General features: G+C 42.9%; 1 long non-coding RNA gene across 2 annotated transcripts in view; it reads left to right on the plus strand.

Moving 5' to 3' along the window:
- LOC134928991 (uncharacterized) overlaps positions 1–16,750 on the plus strand; it is a 250,974-nt gene extending 234,224 nt beyond the window's left edge. Inside the window, exons 3-4 of one of the 2 annotated variants that reach the window (XR_010178190.1) lie at positions 16,464–16,540; positions 16,618–16,750. This is a non-coding gene — a long non-coding RNA (uncharacterized LOC134928991). The remainder of the gene's footprint in view (positions 1–16,463; positions 16,541–16,617) is intronic. The other variant, XR_010178189.1, reaches the window with a different exon arrangement.
- Positions 16,751–19,041: the final 2,291 nt, after the last annotated feature.

The raw sequence follows: 19,041 nt of genomic DNA on the forward strand, positions 1-19,041 counted from the left end.
TGTTGAAATCAGAGCACTACATTTTGGCCACCGTGCTCGATCCTAGATTTAAAACCTACGTTGTATCTCTCTTTCCGGCAGACACAAGTCTGCAGAGGTTGAAAGACCTGCTGGTGAGAAAATTGTCAAGTCATGCGGAACGCGACCCGTCAACATCTCCTCCTTCACATTCTCCCGCAACTGGGGGTGCGAGGAAAAGGCTAAGAATTCCGAGCCCACCCGCTGGCGGTGATGCAGGGCAGTCTGGAGCGAGTGCTGACATCTGGTCCGGACTGAAGGACCTGCCAACGATTACTGACATGTCGTCTACTGTCACTTCATATGATTCTCTCACCATTGAAAGAATGGTGGAGGATTATATGAGTGACTGCATCCAAGTAGACAGTCCATACGTATACTGGCAGGAAAAAGAGGCAATTTGGAGGCCCTTGCACAAACTGGCTTTATTCTACCTAAGTTGCCCTCCCTCCAGTGTGTACTCCGAAAGAGTGTTTAGTGCAGCCGCTCACCTTGTCAGCAATTGGCGTACGAGGTTACTTCCAGAAAATGTGGAGAAGATGATGTTCATCAAAATGAATTACAATCAATTCCTCCGAGGAGAAATTCACCAGCAGCAATTGCCTCCACAAAGTACACAGGGACCTGAGATGGTGGATTCCAGTGGGGACGAATTAATAATCTGTGAGGAGGGGGATGTACACAGTGAAAGGGTGAGGAATCGGAGGATGATGATGATGATGTGGACATCTTGCCTCTGTAGAGCCAGTTTGTGCAAGGAGAGATTGATTGCTTCGTTTTTTGGTGGGGGCCCAAACCAACCAGTCATTTCAGTCACAGTCGTGTGGCAGACCCTGTCGCTGAAATGATGGGTTCGTTAAAGTGTGCATGTCCTGTTTATACAACATAAGGGTGGGTGGGAGGACCCAAGGACAATGCCATCTTGCACCTCTTTTTTCTTTAATTTTTCTTTGCATCATGTGCTGTTTGGGGACAATTTTTTTGAAGTGCCATCCTGCCTGACACTGCAGTGCCTCTCCTAGATGGGCCAGGTCTTTGTGTCGGCCACTTGTGCCGCTTAGCTTAGTCACACAGCGACCTTGGTGCGCCTTTTTTTCTTTGCATCATGTGCTGTTTGGGGACAATTTTTTTGAAGTGCCATCCTGCCTGACACTGCAGTTCCACTCCTAGATGGGCCAGGTGTTTGTGTCGGCCACTTGTGTCGCTTAGCTTAGTCACACAGCGACCTTGGTGCGCCTCTTTTTTCTTTGCATCATGTGCTGTTTGGGGACTATTTTTTTTTTTTTTTTATAAATTTTATTGACAGATGGTTACAGAATATAGTAACAAATAACAAATAACAAATGTATTCAGTGCAAAACAGCTTGGCGATACATATAGATTTTGGTGCTCCGCCATATTTTAACATCACTAGTCATGTATTTAGAACAATCAATTATGTAAGAATAAACATGGTATTATAAAGCCATATCAGATCATGTAGAAATTATGTAAAGACAGTTATGTAGATGAAGACCAAAGTCAGAAAGGAGCAGAAGCGTTAAGCGTCTCCAGTAAATACCATCTGGTATCTTGAAAACATTGTCGCAGGGCGGCCTTTACCAGTGGAGGTAGAGTTATAACATACGGCAACCAAGTTTGGAAGTGTTTTTCAGTTAGCTTGTCTTTCTGTAGTGTAGTGTTGGTCCAATCCAAGTGGAAGAGATGGGAGATTCTAGGATGTAGCAGTGAGATAGGGATTGGGTCGGTGGAGACCCATTGAGAGAGAATCGTTTTCTTTGTTGCAGCGGCCAGTTTGATTAATAGGATGCGATTACCTTTGGTTAGCGTGTTGGGTGGGGAAGGTGGGTAAATGCCCCAGAACGCCCAGGTTTCAGTTATGGTGAATTGTATTTTCAGCTCTGCAGTTATATATGATTGGAGTGCCTGCCATAAGACCTGTACTTTAGGGCATGACCAGAGGCAATGAACTATACCTGCTTCTAAAGCAGTGCACTTGTAACAGCGGGATGAAGGGGCAGCTCCTATAAGAAACCTCAATCTAGGGGTGACGTATGCTCTGTGTAATATTTTCTGGTGCATCTCTGTGTATGTGACTGAGCCCAGTGTCTTATCTAGATAGCTGTTGGCGTCCAGAATAGCTCTTAGTGTAAGGTCCGGGAAATCTCTTGTCCATTTCAGTAAGCCCACCGTGCCAGAATCTATATTTAGTAATGGGCGAGAGTGTGTGTGTATAAATGCTATTGAGAAATGACCTTTCGGGTTAAGTCGAGCAGATCTGTCTAAAGCGTTAGAAATATCTTGGGAGGATAAAAGGGATAATAATTTTCTTACAAAGCTGCTCGCTTGGAGGAAGGGGAATAGTGGTATGGATAGATTCGGGAAACGCTCTATGATCTGCGAGTGTGTGAGTAGTGTTAAATTTTGGGTATCTTGGAAGTGATATATATATCTCAGTCCTCCCTCGTGCCAATTACGGAATATCGGAGAGATGACATGTGGCTTAAAATCAGGGTTGCCCCAGAGAGGTGTAAAGAGTGACGTCTGATTTGAGAGTTTTAATTGACAGCGGATCTGTCGCCAAGCAGCACAGGCAGAAGAGATAAGCACATTGTCTCTTATATGGTTAGGCATGTTATTCGGGGAGGTGTGCAGCAGGGACGTCAGGTTCCAGGTGGGTATGAAAGATTGTTCTAATTGTGCGTTGGTGTATTTATTTTGTCCACTAACCCAGTCCAGGGCAATCCTGTAATTTGCTGCTAATGCGTATGCCCGAAGGCATGGCAAGTTTAGACCACTGAGTGATCTCGGTTGTCGCAATTTGAATAGGGAAAATCGTGGGCGTTTACCCGCCCAAATAAATTTAGTCAGTGCTTTGTCTAGTTGAACAAATGTACTTTTATTTGGGATTATCGGGAGCATTTGTAACACATATAAGAGGCGTGGGAAGCTGATCATCTTATACAAGTGACCTCTGCCTGTGTATGTTAGCGGGAGTTGAGCCCATCTGGTGAAATCTGCGTGGGTTCTGGCAAGGAGTGGGAGAAAATTAAGGGAATATAATTTGGAAGGGTGATCCGGGATTATGATGCCCAGGTATGTGAGACGGTTATTCTTTGCCCATTGGAATGGAAAGGTGTCACCCCACCCCAATTTAGCTGCAGGGAAGAAGGCTAATGCTTCTGTCTTTGAGTAATTAATTTTGAATCCTGATACTGCTTCAAAAGAGTTAAGTATGTTGAGCAAATGCGGCATGGCCTCAGGAGGATTGCTAACATAGAGTAATATGTCATCCGCAAATGCTGAAAATTTAAGTTCCTGGTTGGCTAGTTTTATACCTCTCCATTTTTTTTCCTTTAAGAAGTGTCTGAGGAGGGGGTCCATTGCTAGGTTAAACAAGAGAGGGGATAGAGGACAACCTTGTCTGGTCCCGCGTTGTAGCGTGAAGCGTTTGGAGTTATGGGCGTTGATTGTCAAGAAGGCTTGGGGGTTTTGGTATAGTGTTTGAAAAACATGTGAAAAGGCGGGGTCAAAGTTCTGGTGCCTAAGTATCCTATTGATATGGGCCCAAGATACTCTGTCAAAGGCCTTGTCTGCGTCACAGCTGAGGATTATGTTTCCCATCTCCCGTGATTCGTGGGATTTGATCATGGCCGCTAGTAAAGATCGGACATTGATCACAGAGTGTTTATTATGTAGAAATCCTGTCTGTGCAGGGTGGAGTAGTGTGGGCAGTATCAATTGGAGGCGGGAGGCGAGGATCTTTGTAAAAATTTTGAAGTCTTGGTTTAGTAGCGAGATGGGTCTGTAAGACGAGACCAAAGTATGATCTTTGTTTGGTTTGGGTAGAACAATGATTCTGGCTGTGTTGAAGTCGGGCGGAGCCGGACCTCCAGTCAGAATTGAGTTATAGAGGACCCCTAGATGTTTTTTGATGTGTGGAAGGAGTGTTTTGTAATAGGCTGCTGACAGGCCGTCTGGGCCTGGAGATTTCCCATTGGGGAGGGATTTTATGGTTAATTCCAGCTCCTCGTCTGTAATGGGGGCGGTGAGACATATTTTATCGGTGTCACTGAGAGTAGGGAGGTTAGCTTGTAATAAGAAGTCCTCTCCTATCTCAGGCTGGTCAGGGGGTGCTGTGTAAAGGTTTTCAAAGAATTTCAGGAAAGTAGTACTAATTGCTTCTTGAGTCAGTGAAGGCTTAGTGTGACTGTCTCGAATTGAGGGGATGTGTTTGGGAGTGTTTTGGGTCCTTACCATGTTAGCTAGTAATTTTCCTGGCCTGTTGCCCCAGCGGAAGTATTTATTAGTTTGGAAAGAAAGGAATAGCTTGGCCTGTTCTGTGCATAGAGTGTCATGAACTAATTTGGCGTCCTTGTATTGTAGCCTATTGGTTTCAGTGGGGTCGGCCAATAATCTTGAGTATGTGGTGGTCACCTGTAGGGAAGCTGCGGACATCCTTTCCTTAAGGCGTTTTTTCTTTGTGGCAACATAAGATAGTATTTGGCCTCTGAGAACAGGTTTGGAAGCTTGCCAGAAAAGGTTCATGTCATTTGTATGTGTTGCATTGTCTTGTGCATAGTTTAAAAAGGACTGAGACAGGTAGAGCTTAAAGTCTTCTGAGGTGGCTAAGTATTCTGGGAAGCGCCAATTGTAAGAGATTGTGCGAGGCGTGGTCAACGTGATTGTTAATGAGATAGGGGCGTGATCAGATAGTAGGATATTAGCTATGGTTGAATCTTCTACCCTATGTATTAGGGAGGCCGATACCAGCCAATAGTCTAATCTAGAGAATGTTTTGTGCGGGTGAGAGAAGAAGGAGTATTCCCTGGCATCGGGGTGTGTGAACCTCCAGGGATCAAGATTTGTAGGGAGTCTAGCATCAATGAAAGTGTGGGTGGTATTGCCCTACTGGAACCTGACTGTTTAGGACTTCCTGATACATCTAACTGAGGGTCCAGGACTACATTAAGGTCTCCTCCCAAAATCAATGAGCCCTCAATCCAACCCTGTAGGTTAACAAATATGTTTGAGAAGAAGGATGTGTTTGACCCCGTAGGGGCATAGATACATGCTAAGGTAAATCGTTCACCTTCAATATCCATCTTCAATAATAAGAATCGACCTTCCGGGTCCATCCATTCCTCCCTTATTTTATAGTGTAATGATTTACGAAAGAGTATTAAGACCCCTCGTGTCTTGGTGCTATATGAGGCGCTTCTAAACTCACCCACCCAAGTATCTCTCAATTTGTTTGGATCTGAAATACGCCAGTGTGTCTCCTGTAGAAACACCACATCTGGGTGAAATTTTTTAAGATGATTTAGGATTTTCTTCCTCTTAATCGGTGTGTTCAGGCCCTCCACGTTCCAGGAGACTAATTTGAGTGATGTCTTTGAGCCATCTACAGATGTCTCAGCAGCTCGTGAGTCTATCATTATCCAACACCCAGTCTAATGGAACTTGGAGAGAGAAGCCACAAGCAAAGGCCCGTCCCCCCGTCCCAGCGAGCGGAGGTAGGACGAAAGGAGTGTAATATGGCAGCATGTGGGGGAGCATTTGGATAACAATGATGCACTGTAATACATATAAACTGTGATAACAAAAACAATATAAGCCATCGGTCAAAACATTTTTGGAATATCTGAACCCAAGAGGATGGTTCTAGGAACCATCTGTATTTAACTGAAATTGTGAAAAGATTAGGCAAAGAGAAAAAGGTAGGCATAGACAGCGAGGGTGGGTAAGCAATCTCCCCCCTCCCCTGTCCCAACATCATACATGAAAACAACATATTTATCTGTAACCAGACTAATCGACTGTGTAAATTTAGTAGTGTGTTAGCCATTAGAAAAATATAGAAGATTATTTATAACAAAAGGATACTTGTTATTCCAGGACACTCAGTCCGCGTCATCCATACAGGAGTTTGATCCATGGGTGTCAAGCGATTTGAGAAAGTTCCGTGCAGGTTCTGGGGAATCAAAATAATTTGGTTTTCCTGCGTGAAAGATTCTCAATTTTGCGGGGTATAAGAGTGCAAATCTAATGTTCCGAGAGAATAGTTCCTTGCATATTGGGGAGAATTCCCTTCGTTGCGAGGAGACCTGAAAGGAGAAGTCCTGGGAGAGGAGGATCTTGGAGCCCTCATAGCAGAGACCGGAACTCTTGCGGTACAGTTCCATAGTTTTCACCTTGTCCAGGTAATTTAGCAGTTTGAAAATTACCGGTCTGGGGCGTGATTGAGCAGATTGGGAGGGCTGCCTTTCGGGGCCGATGCGGTGAACTCGTTCCACTAGATATGAGGTCGGTGAGGAAGGGAGATCTAAGGTTGAGGGGAGCCAGCGGGTGACTAAGTCCATCAAATCCTTTTGCCTGACCGTCTCCGGAAGCCCAACAAGACGCAAATTGTTTCGACGGTTGCGATTTTCCAAATCTTCAATTTTATCGTTCATGGCTGTTAGCGTGTTATCGTGAGCTTGTAATTGTGATTGTATCACATGTTGGTCGTCTTCTAATGTAGAGATACGATCCTCAGCCTCTGTTAATCGTTGAGTGTGTTGTGTTATTTGGGCCGCAGCTGAGTTGATGGCCTCTAATAAGGGTGCCAGTTTCGCGTCAAACAAGGGTGATATGATTTCCGTAATCTCCCTGGCCCTCTGTACGGCGGATGGGCTGGCTCTGAGGTCAGTCGATGATAAGTCGTCTGCATCTCTTTCGCCCGGCGAGGAGGGTGACCGCTGCTGGAGTGGGCTTTGCTCTTTGGGTGCCGGTTTGTTTTTATTTTGAGAGTTTTTATTTGCCCGGAGCGTTTTAGCCACGTATTTTTCCATGATAATAAATTTGTCTTCAGGCTAGGTGTAGCGAGAGCTATAGGTTGTAATGCCGTGTGAACGCGACTCAGACGTTGCAGAAGGTATAGGACGGTCAGGGGAACCTCAGGATATGAGGCGGCGGGGGGGTGAGAGGGGGCAATGAGGTCAGCAGGGCCCTGTGCGTAGCAGACTTGTTTGGGCTCAAAATATAAGGCTCACCTGTCGTTGCCGTGGGTTACAGGCAGCGACCAGCGCGGTACCTGTGGGACCCACAGCGTGGGCTGGCGGTTCACTTCCTTGTGGTTCCTGGTCGGGGCAGGTGTGATTGGGCCGCACACCTGTTGTTTGCCAGAAGCTGCCGGGAGTGGGGTATTACAGGCCTCAGTCAGTCAGGGTGCTGCAGGCTCCTCAGGGATATGGAGGAAAATGCCGTCAGTTAGGCCCTCCAGTGACTCTTTAACGCTGCCTGATTGCGTAGTCCCCTTCAGCTGCACCAGGAGTGACGCAGGTGGAGTGTGGAATAAATCAGGGGTGGGGAAGGGGATCGCGGGCCTCGGCCGAGGTCCGCGATGTGGAGAGGGAGACCGGAGCTCGAGCGGCGGCTGCCGCGAGGGGTGGTGAGGGGAGACGTCTCCAGACCGTCTCTCCGGAGTACTTGCTGGCTGCTCTGGGAGTCAGGCGGGCCGGACTCGGATGGTCGCGAGTCCCAAAATGGCCGCCGCTGTGCCGGGCACTAAGCGTGTGCCGCTTTCGGTGGGCTCAAAGGAGGAGGGGAGCGAGCCGGGGAGAGTACCTCTTTGCTCCCTATTATCTCCGCACCCCGTAGATGTGGAAATGGGGCCCCTGGACCAAATATAGCCGGTATGGATAGCTATATTGGTAAGGTGCACGGAGAGCTCTTTGCTAAAAGCAGCCGATCCGTTCGGCCCGCCCACCGGAAGTCCGGGACTATTTTTTTTAAGTGCCATCATGCCTGACACTGCAGTGCCACTCCTAGATGGGCCAGGTGTTTGTGTCGGCCACTTGTGTCGCTTAGCTTAGCCATCCAGCGACCTCGGTGCAAATTTTAGGACTAAAAATAATATTGTGAGGTGTGAGGTGTTCAGAATAGACTAGAAATTAGTAGAAATTATGGTTATTGAGGTTAATAATACTATGGGATCAAAATGACCCCCAAATTATATGATTTAAGCTGTTTTTTAGGTTTTTTTGAAAAAAAACACCCCGAATCCAAAACACACCCGAATCCGACAAAAATTTTTCGGTGAGGTTTTGCCAAAACGCGTCCGAATCCAAAACACGGCCGCGGAACCGAATCCAAAACCAAAACACAAAACCCGAAAAGTGTCCGGTGCACATCACTAGTTTGCATCGTGATGTCATGACGCAAACGTGTCATTCCGTGAAACTCCATCCCCGAGTGGAGTACTACTGACAGGGAGGAGGAGGAGTAGTTATTGACCATAGAAAAGTGCTGCATCGGGCGCCCTGTACGAATGCACAGCTGGCGCGCTGCTAAAAACGGCATTGCCTAGGGGCCCTGCCATGTGTTAATATGGCACTGTCCCTTTAATTGGTTTGTTTCCATGCAGTATTTAAACCTTGATTATTTCTTAACAACTCATGAAAATAAGGGGAAACACAGCACTTTTTATCCTGTGTCACATTTGTAAAAAGTCATATGTTTTATGACATTGATTTTTCTGGATAATCCAATAGAAAATGTGTATCTGGATGATGAAGAAACAGCTCTCTAAAAAAATATATTATCTGATGTCCTCATGCCCTAATCAGCTCATCTACTTGCATCATAAATCAAGCTCTTTGGACGCTGCACTTGCAGCCATCTTGAGTAACTAAGGGGTCTATTTACTAAGCCTTGGCGAGAGAAAAAGGGGTGTATTCAATACCTGTTGGATCCTTTCCAACGGAAAGGATCTGACAAGTCAGTATTCAATGCCGGGACAAACTCGACAGGTTTTACCCGGTCACGACAATGGCAATTCGACTTTTTTTAAAGTCAGATTGACTTTGTCAGAAACGGGGCTAAAACCTGTCGGGTTTGGCCGAGCTTCCGACTTGTCGAAAAAAACGTCCCCCTAATGAATAGGTCGGAACCCCTTCCAACCTAAACCTGTCGGAAGTTGCTGTCTTTTCGACAAGACGGCAGCTTCCGACAATTATTGAATACACCCCAAAGACAGAGATAAAGTACCAGCCAATTAGCTCCTAATTGCCATGTTACAGGCCGTGTTTGCAACGAGCTGGTTGGTTGGTACTTTATCTCTGTCTACTTTATTTCTCTCCAAAGCTTGATAAATAGACCCCTAAGCCATGTGCTTTTCTATAACGGGCCCAGTTATGCAGATATAGGGGTCTATTCATGAAGCAGTGAAAGAGTGGAGAAGTGAGCCTGTGGAGAAGTTGCCAATGGCAACCAATCAGCAGCTCCGTACAATTGTATAGTGTGTAAATTATAAATGTTACTTCAATGCTGATAGGTTCTCCACTGGCTCACTTCTCCACACTTTTCACTGCTTCATGAATAGACTTTATAGTCACATGAAAAACATTTGCTTGATTAGTCATAAGTGTTTCACTGGTTTTCTCCACATAGCCATGCTGAATAACAGATTAGGCACGCAAATAATCAGTGAAAACAAAATATCTTTAATGAAACAAATGACATTATTTACTGTATTACACGTTTTTCTATAATCTGTGGGATGGATACAGTTAATCAATTTGTAGACAAAATAGACAGGTGGCCTATAATTGAATTTACAAAGCTGTCAGGATATTGAACAATTACTTTACAGCTGGTATTTTGTGAACTGTAAATGAACATAATGATAATAAATGTTGTATTACTAAATAAGCTCAGCATGTCAGTATTGTAACTGTCAGAGTTCCATCTCTTTCCAGCAAATTATTTAATTACTGATTTGATTAGTATTCATGATAATTCCAATTTAGGCTATTTTCCATTGAAAGGCAACATACATTTAGTCTGCCGCAGTGTAAATCTAGGAGCTACATGCCTGATATGTACAGTATGTACCTTTTTGCAATCTCCAACCGAGCTCCAGTTAGCAATCCAATTTATATATGTTTTACTCTAAACGGTGAGTAACACATATACTGAGAAAAGACTCTTATTTCCATGTATACTGTATTTGTTTTGATATGTATGACTTTAATGAGTACATTGTAACTACCACCATATTGCTTATAATTAATATATTAACATTAAACATATTGAGGGCAGTAATTTCATTTTTTTATTCTTTGTATGTCCTGAAGAAACCGTGTATGCATAAAAACGTTGACCCAAGTGGTGGTTGTGTCATCTATTAATTAATCCCTGAGTGCCACCTTTTCTCACTTTGTGTGTATATATATACATATATATATATATATACTGTGCAAATGTTTTAGGCACGTGTGGAAACAATGCTGCACAGTGAGACTGCTTTAAAAAATAGAAGTGTTACTAATTTATTTTAATCAATTAACAAAATGCAAAGTGAATGAACAGAGAACAGAGGAGAAATGTCAAATCAATATTTGGTGTGACCACCCTTTGCATTCAAAACAGCATCAATTCTTCTAGGTGACTTGCACACAGTTTTTTAAGGAATTTGGCAGGAACGTTGTTCCAAAGTAGGGAGGCCAATCCCGGGATCGGGATCGGCGGGATCCCAGGATTTGGGCCCAAAAATGCCTGGATTTGAATCCCGGGAATTGGAGCCTCCAATCCCGGGATTCACGGGATTAGAGTGTGCATGTGCAGTTTTGCCGGACAGCGCTGAGCACTATAGCTCAGCGCTGCCCGGCTGTCAGCAATGTAGTTACATCAGCTATGGACACACACACACTTACTGCGCTGGCGGCATTTCAAATGTAGCGCCGGCTGCCAGCCAATCAGAGTTGGCAGACCGGCAGCAAATCAGGGAAGCGCAGCAGCCGCGGCTCCTGATTGGCTGCCGGACTGCCAGTTCTGACTGCTGGCGGCCAGCGCTACGTTTGAAATGCTGCCAGCGCGGTCAGTGTGTGTGTGTCCATGGCTGGTGCCCGCCTAATTAGTAAGTATTATCGCTACCTACACCCACACTCCCTCACTGCTCCAGACATCCTCCCACTGCTCACTACACCCACCAGCACCTTCCCTTCCTGTTCCTTACATGCTCACTACACACCCACCCTCCCGCTGCTCCCTACACCCACCTTCCCTTCCTGTTCCTTACATGCTCCCTACCCCCACCATCCCACTGCTCCCTACATCCACTCTTCCGCTGCTCCCTACACCCATGCTTCCGCTGCTCCCTACACCCACCCTCCCTTTCTGTTCCTTACATGCTCCCTACACCCACTCTTCTGCTGCTCCCTACACCCACGCTTCCGCTGCTCCCTACACCCACCCTCCCTTCCTGTTCCTTACATGCTCCCTACACCCACCCTCCCTTGCTCCCTACATCCACCCTGCTTTGCTGCCCTCCACATATACTTTCCCTGCTCCCTACACTGATCCCTACACTGATCCCGGGATCCCGGCAATCCCGGGATTGAGCATTTTCAATCCCGAATCCCGGGATTGAAAAAATGCCCCGGGATTGGCCTCCCTATTCCAAACATCTTGGAGAACTAACTACAGATCTTTTGTGGATGTAGCCTTGCTCAAATCTTTATTTCTCTTCATATAATCCCAAACAGATGTAATGATGTTGAGATCAGGACTCTGTAGGGGGCCATATCACTTCCAGGACCTTATTCTTCTTTACGCTCAAGATAGTTCTTAATGAGATTGGCTGTATGTATGGGATCATTGTCCTGCTGCAGAATAATTTTGGAGCCAAACAGATACCTTCCTGATGGCATTGCATGATGGATAAGTACCTGCCTATATTTCTCAGCATTGATGCACACAGAAATGGGCAACATTGAGGACTGTAGATGCAATGGTCGGCCAAGGAAAGATGTACATATTTTTCTAAAGTAATAATGTCAAACCATCCTTTCATTTCTTTAATTGATAATTTTTCCATATTGTTAAGATGGCTATAATAGTCCTCCTCATTTTCCTCCATTGCAACTAATTGATCATCATCTATACAGATGTAAAAAAAAATAAAAAAGGAAGAATAATTGCGCAATACTTCAATCCGTTCAATGCACTTAGGATAGTCCAGTATTAATATGATCCTGCTTCTTTATATCCTCCGCTGCTTCCTCCAGAAAAAGACGTACCAAGGCTTAATTAGGAATACATGTAAAAGAACAAATGAGGAGCGTGGATGTCAGTAAAAGTTGTGAGCATTTAATTAGAAGAAGTACACATATACATACATCTCAGAAAGAGATCAGCAGCGCGATGTCATCACACACACGGCACCTCCGGATAGCACCAGGTGGAACAGCCGCCGGTCACAGCTCATCAAAACGTTCCCTTCCGGGACCTCACAGGATCGGATCAGGAGCAATGTAGTTACACCTAGTGTCCAATTACCACGCCAACGCGTTTCGTCACGAGGACTTCGTCAGGGGGTGTCGAAGTCCTCGTGACGAAACGCGTTGGCGTGGTAATTGGACACTAGGTGTAACTACATCGCTCCTGATCCGATCCTGTGAGGTCCTGGAAGGGAACGTTTTGATGAGCTGTGACCGGCGGCTGTTCCACCTGGTGCTATCCGGAGGTGCCGTGTGTGTGATGACATCGCGCTGCTGATCTCTTTCTGAGATGTATGTATATGTGTACTTCTTCTAATTGAATGCTCACAACTTTTACTGACATCCGCGCTCCTCATTTGTTCTTTTACATCTATAAAGATGTGTTTGACACTTTGTGACCTGTTTATTCTATCTTTAAAAACAGGCATTGTCAAGCTGCAGTTACAGGTACCTAGCAAAAAGGGAATGCAATACACAAATGTACAGAAAAATCAAAACATCTGACAGTAGATATAATAATAATAATAATAATAATAATAATAATAATATTAATCCGCAAGAAAAACAAGTTATTAAGAATAGAACTAAGGATACACAAATAGTAGTTAAAACGGCCGATAAAGGAGGAGCAGTAGTCCTCCTTGATAGATCTTCCTATTTGGAAGAGTCCTATAAGATCCTCAACAATACTTCCCCTTATGTTAAACTAGAAAAAGATCCCACTTTAGAATTTCAGAAAACTATGTATTTACTCCTAAGTAGAGCGAATAATGCTGGTTTGCTCTGCAAGAAGGAGTTTGAGTATTTGTATAAAAGGCATCCCACTATGCTTTTATTTTTTATCAGTTACCTAATGTACATAAAGATAAAAAAATCCTACTGGACGTCCCATTATAGCAGGAGTTGATTCTCTTACTGCAAATTTATCCCAGTACATTGATATTAAACTCCAACCCTATGTGAAACAAAATATATCACATCTAAAAGACTCAACAAGTATTCTAGGGCTGATCGATAATCTGAACTGGAGCAATGAATATAGATGGATAACTGTAGATGCCCAAGCGCTCTATTCCTCTATCCCCCACCAGAAAGGAATTGAGGCCATCAAAGGTGTATTAGCTAAAGATTCTAGTAATACTGATTCATACATCAGTTTTATTCTAGACTGTATAAAATTTATACTTGACCATAACTTTTTTGAATTTGATGGTCATTATTATTTGCAAAAGCAGGGAGCCGCCATGGGGACTAAATTTGCCCCCTCATATGCAAATATTTTTATGGGAGAATGGGAATAAAAATATGTGTATAATTCAATTTGTGAGAACCAACATATTAAATTATTTCAGAGATACATATATGATCTTCTGTTCATTTGGGAGGGTAGTCAAGAAGATGTGATCAATTTTATTGATTATCTTAATAATAACAACTATAACTTGAGCTTCACTTTCAAAACTGACTCTAAGAGAATAGATTTTCTTGATCTAGTACTAGAAGGTTGTCCCACAGGACAAATCACTTCTAAAACTTATTTTAAGGATGTAGACACAAACAGCTACATCCCACAAACCAGTTGTCACCATCCCTCTTGGAAGAATAGTGTTCCCTATTCAAAGTTTGTTAAATTAAGGAAGAATGGTAGTAGTATTGAGAATTATTGGACACAGTCTGCTATTATCTTTGAACGATTTGTAGAAAGAGGGTATGATTCAGTTTTATTAGAAGATGCCCAATTTAGAGCTTCCCATCGAAATAGAGATGAACTCTTAAGTGATAAAATTTTGATTGATAAAGATGAAAAATGTATACGTGCTTTTATTACCCAATATAACAAAGATGTACCTAAAATCAGAAAGATCATGTCTAAACATTGGGATATTCTGAAGAAAGACCCTATACTAGGACCTACCCTTCCCAATAAACCCCAACTAGTCTACAGAAAAGCGTCTAATCTAAAACATGTACTAGCACCAAGTAAATTAAAACAAATTAATGAATATAATCCAATAGAGTCACATTTTCTGGGGAACAGATGGGGGTGTTTTCCCTGTAATCAATGCATTTGTTATTAATTTATGCAAAAAAACTCACTCAAATGTAAATTAGAAGATGGGAGAACGTATGTATTAAAAGATAGGGTTCATGTAATACGGATTATGTAATTTATAAAACAGATTGCTCTTGCAAACTATCCTATGTAGGGAAAACAAAAATAAAAATAAAAATTTGTATCCAAGAGCATCTAAGAAATATTAAAAACAAAGTACTGTCACACAGTTTACCTAGACACTTTTCAGAACATCATAATTCCAATGTGAATGAACTAATTTTTGGGGTGTTGGAACATGTAAAAACTAATGATAGAGGCGGAGATAGAGATTTACTGTTATCTAAACGTGAGACATATTGGATTTATACTCTTAATACTCTATTTCCTATGGATTAAATGAAAGTGTAGACATTGTTGCCTTTCTAGGGTCATTTTGATTCTTTATTTTATTTATATGCATTTAAAGTGTAAATCTGTATAATATGTAAAGGCATTGAAGGAATATTATATTATACACTTTGGCTTCTCCCCCCTACCATTTATACCTTCTGGTTTTCCCCTTCCAGTTTTAACATTATTGGAAGGGGTTAAATTCTTAAATTACAATCGCTAATATATGGTTGTAATGTGGTTTGTTATTTATTACTATTTGCCCCGTTGCGCCCCATCAGGTATAGTCTAAATTTATGTGAGGTACGAGACTTGGCGCCTGTGCACAGAGTCTTGTTATGCTCGATGAGCTAAGTATAGTGGAGCGCTCAGGACAGCGGCGGGCGCATGCGTGGTCAATGCGTTCCACCGTTGGATCAGGTGGAACGCAAGCACTGGCTTGCTTCCGGTGCGTTCCATCGTTAGGTGAGGTGGAACGCACCTCACGCATGGGACCTGTACTATTAAGGAAAGCCACTTATGGCTTCCTTTAAGTACTGTGCACTATTTTATCAATATATCTATCACACCCGATTTGGCTACATAATCTGGAGAGCGGGACTAGCCATGCGTTCCACCGGAGTTTGCTGGAATGCATGGCGGAAGTGACAAAATCGGACCTAATTTGGTCATTATTAACGTTTTTCTATATATTTCCAGAGTTTACTTTATAGTACTACATAGTAGACATTATTTTGCACTTTCCATGTTGCACCTAACTTATTAGCAGGTTTTATTATACTCTTATCTTTTCTAATTGTATTGCACACCTTTTTATTGGTTGATTGCCCCGAAGGAAGTGAGGTAATAAACTAAAGAGTTTAAATAGAGTGGTTCTGTCTCCTTGAGTTCATTATCCATTTTGGAAGAGACAGACACACACCCTATTGGAGCCACACTTTGTATGTACTTATGATAGGAATATTGCACTTATATGAATTAGTATTATCTATTACATTAAATTCACTTTGGAATAGGTATATTTATTTAATTATTTTAAAATTGATAGATACAAATTAATTAAATATAAAAATGTACTTTTAGTGGACCATTATTTGTGATATCCAACATAAAGGACACAATCCTATTAAATACATTATGGCCCTCATTCCGAGTTGTTCGCTCGCAAGCTGCTTTTAGCAGCTTTACACACGCTAAGCCGCCGCCTACTGGGAGTGAATCTTAGCTTCTTAAAATTGCGAACGAAAGATTCTCAAAATTGCGACCACACACCTCTTAGCAGTTTCTGAGTAGCTCCAGACTTACTCGGCATCTGCGATCAGTTCAGTGCTTGTCGTTCCTGGTTTGACGTCACAAACACACCCAGCGTTCGCCCAGACACTCCTCCGTTTATTCAGCCACTCCTGCGTTTTTCCCAGAAACGGTAGCGTTTTTTTCGCACACACCCATAAAACGGCCAGTTTCCGCCCAGAAACACCCACTTCCTGTCAATCACATTACGATCACCAGACCGAAGAAAAAACCGTGAGTAAAATACCTAACTGCATAGCAAATTTACTTGGCGCAGTCGCAGTGCGGACATTGCGCATGCGCACTAAGCGTAAAATTGCTGCGATGCGAAAAAATTTACAGAGCGAACAACTCGGAATGACCACCTATGTAAGTAATATTATTATCTAATATTTTTAAGATTATAGTCATTTATGTTTTTCTAAGTTTTAAATTTATATTTTTAGTACCGTTCACTGTTTATTACGAAATCCCCTATCCGGTGAAAAGAGGTAATTTTTATGATCATCTTCTTTCTTCTTAAGTAAGTAAATTCAATTACTAAATTGTTCTTAATATTAGTTCTTAAAACCAGATATGATATTTAATTATCATTTATAGGCAGCACTATATCACCAAAGTATACCGTGGTTTTACTTCACTACTTACGGAATGATTACGCCCCCTATTGGAAGTTGACAATTAAATGAGCTCTTTGAGAATTATGGAATGCATACTTTCTTCCTTCAATGATCTAAGACTATGTATGTTAAATGTTTAATCTTCATTTGTAATCACTTACCTTGTGAAATGGTTTTCTCTAGTGGTCTTAATTGTTAAATGGATCACAAGTGATTTTGTTATTGCCCAATTAAGAGATATATACTATATCAGAATTCTATAATCAAATTGATCTGATCTTGTTAAAATTATTTGAAAAACTGGAAAATTATCTTTGTACACTCAATTATTTTATGTTGTGATGTAATATTGTAATAATGTATCTCCTATATTGGATATAAAATATTGTTATTTTTCCTTTTCCTCTTCACTCAAGCAGCTCCTTATTGATTTCCCCCGATGAAGTCCTTTTAAGGAAGAAACACATCGGGATCAGAACTCTCTTCCATAAGGACAACAAGCCCCAGAAATTAACAGTATTATAGGTGTTCTTTTTGTCCTAATTGTTATATGTTATATTTTAATAAATTTTATTTATGTATATATTTACATTGGTTGCTGGTTGATTCCTAATGACAATAGGATATTGTTGTAACCTTTTAATATCATTGTGCGCACTCTGAATCCGGTTGTCTATGTGTTTCTTGAACCCTGTGCTAGCAAAAGGGTTAATCTAGAGGTGCAGCCCTCATTGAGCGCAGTATTAGGGTACATTTGTGTAATATATATATATATATATATATATATATATATGTATATATATATATATAAAATATGGTGATATTATAGTTCAGGTAGGTATGACAGCACTCTCTGGACTTGTGGATAGACAGGTATATAAAAGCAACTCACGCCAAATGCAATATCAACGTTTCAGTTTTCATTTAAACTTTCATAAGGATCTGCCAAAAGTTTAAATTAAAACTTAAATGTTGATGTTGAATTTGGTGTGAGTCGCATTAGTGTGTGCATATAATGTATGTATATATATATATATATATATATATATACACACACACACATACAATATATACACACACTAAGGCGACTCACACCAAATTCAACATCAACATTTAAGTTTTAATTTAAACTTTTGGCAGATGGTGATGATTATGGTGATTTCCAGCATAATCTAGACCTTCAGTAGTGAATCTCTATTTTTCACTCAATCTTGAAATGGAAACTTCATTTTATTTGTGATTTCATAGATTATTATTATTATTATTATCATCAGTATTATTATTATTTTCTCCTACGTCCTAGAGGATGCTGGGGACTCCGCAAGGACCATGGGATAGACGGGCTCCGCAGGAGACATGGGCACTTTAAGAAAGACTTTAGATCTGGGTGAGCACTGGCTCCTCCCCCTATGCCCCTCCTCCAGACCTCAGTTTAATACTGTGCCCAGAGGAGACTGGGTGCATTTCAGGGAGCTCTCCTGAGTTTCCTGAGAGAAAGTATTTTAGTTAGGTTTTTTATTTTCAGGGAGCTCTGCTGGCAACAGACTCCCTGCATCGAGGGACTGAGGGGAGAGAAGCAGACCTACTTCTGTGAGTTTCAGGGCTCTGCTTCTTAGGCTACTTGACACCATTAGCTCCAGAGGGAGTCAGAACACAGGTCTCACCCTGGAGTTCATCCCGGAGCCGCGCCGCCGTCCCCCTCGCAGAGCCGGAAGATAGAAGCCAGGTGAGTATGAGAAGAAAAGAAGACTTCAGAGGCGGCAGAAGACTTCATGATCTTCACTGAGGTAACGCACAGCACTGCAGCTGTGCGTCATTGCTCCCATACACCTCACACACGGCAGTCACTGTAAGGGTGCAGGGCGCAGGGGGGGGGGGGGTGCCCTGGGCAGCATGTAAACCTCTTTTCTGGCAAAAATAGTATATATACAGCTAACCACTGTATATATAAAGAGCCCCCGCCAGGGGTTCACTACGGCTGGCCGGCGGTCGGGCTCCCGGCGACCAGCATCCCGGCGCCGGGAGCCCGACCGCCGGCTTACCGACAGCTTGGCGAGCGCAAATGAGCCCCTTGCGGTCTATTTTATTCTCCCTCTATGGGGGTCGTGGACCCCCACGAGGGAAAATAAGTGTCGGTATGCCGGCTGTCGGGCTCCCGGCGCCGGTATACTGAGCGCCGGGAGCCCGACCGCCGGCAAACAGAAGACCACCCCCCGCCAGTGTACAGTATATCTGAGCGGGACAGAAGCCCGCCGTCGAGGGGTCGGGGCTTCTCCCTCAGCACTCACCAGCGCCATTTTTTCTCCACAGCACCGCTGAGAGGAAGCTCCCCGGACTCTCCCCTGCTTATACCACGGTAGAAAAGAGGGTTTTAAAGAAGATGGGGGGCACATAATTCGGCGCA

This window comes from Pseudophryne corroboree, chromosome 5 (genome assembly GCF_028390025.1).
Source record: "Pseudophryne corroboree isolate aPseCor3 chromosome 5, aPseCor3.hap2, whole genome shotgun sequence".
NCBI lineage: Eukaryota > Metazoa > Chordata > Amphibia > Anura > Myobatrachidae > Pseudophryne > Pseudophryne corroboree.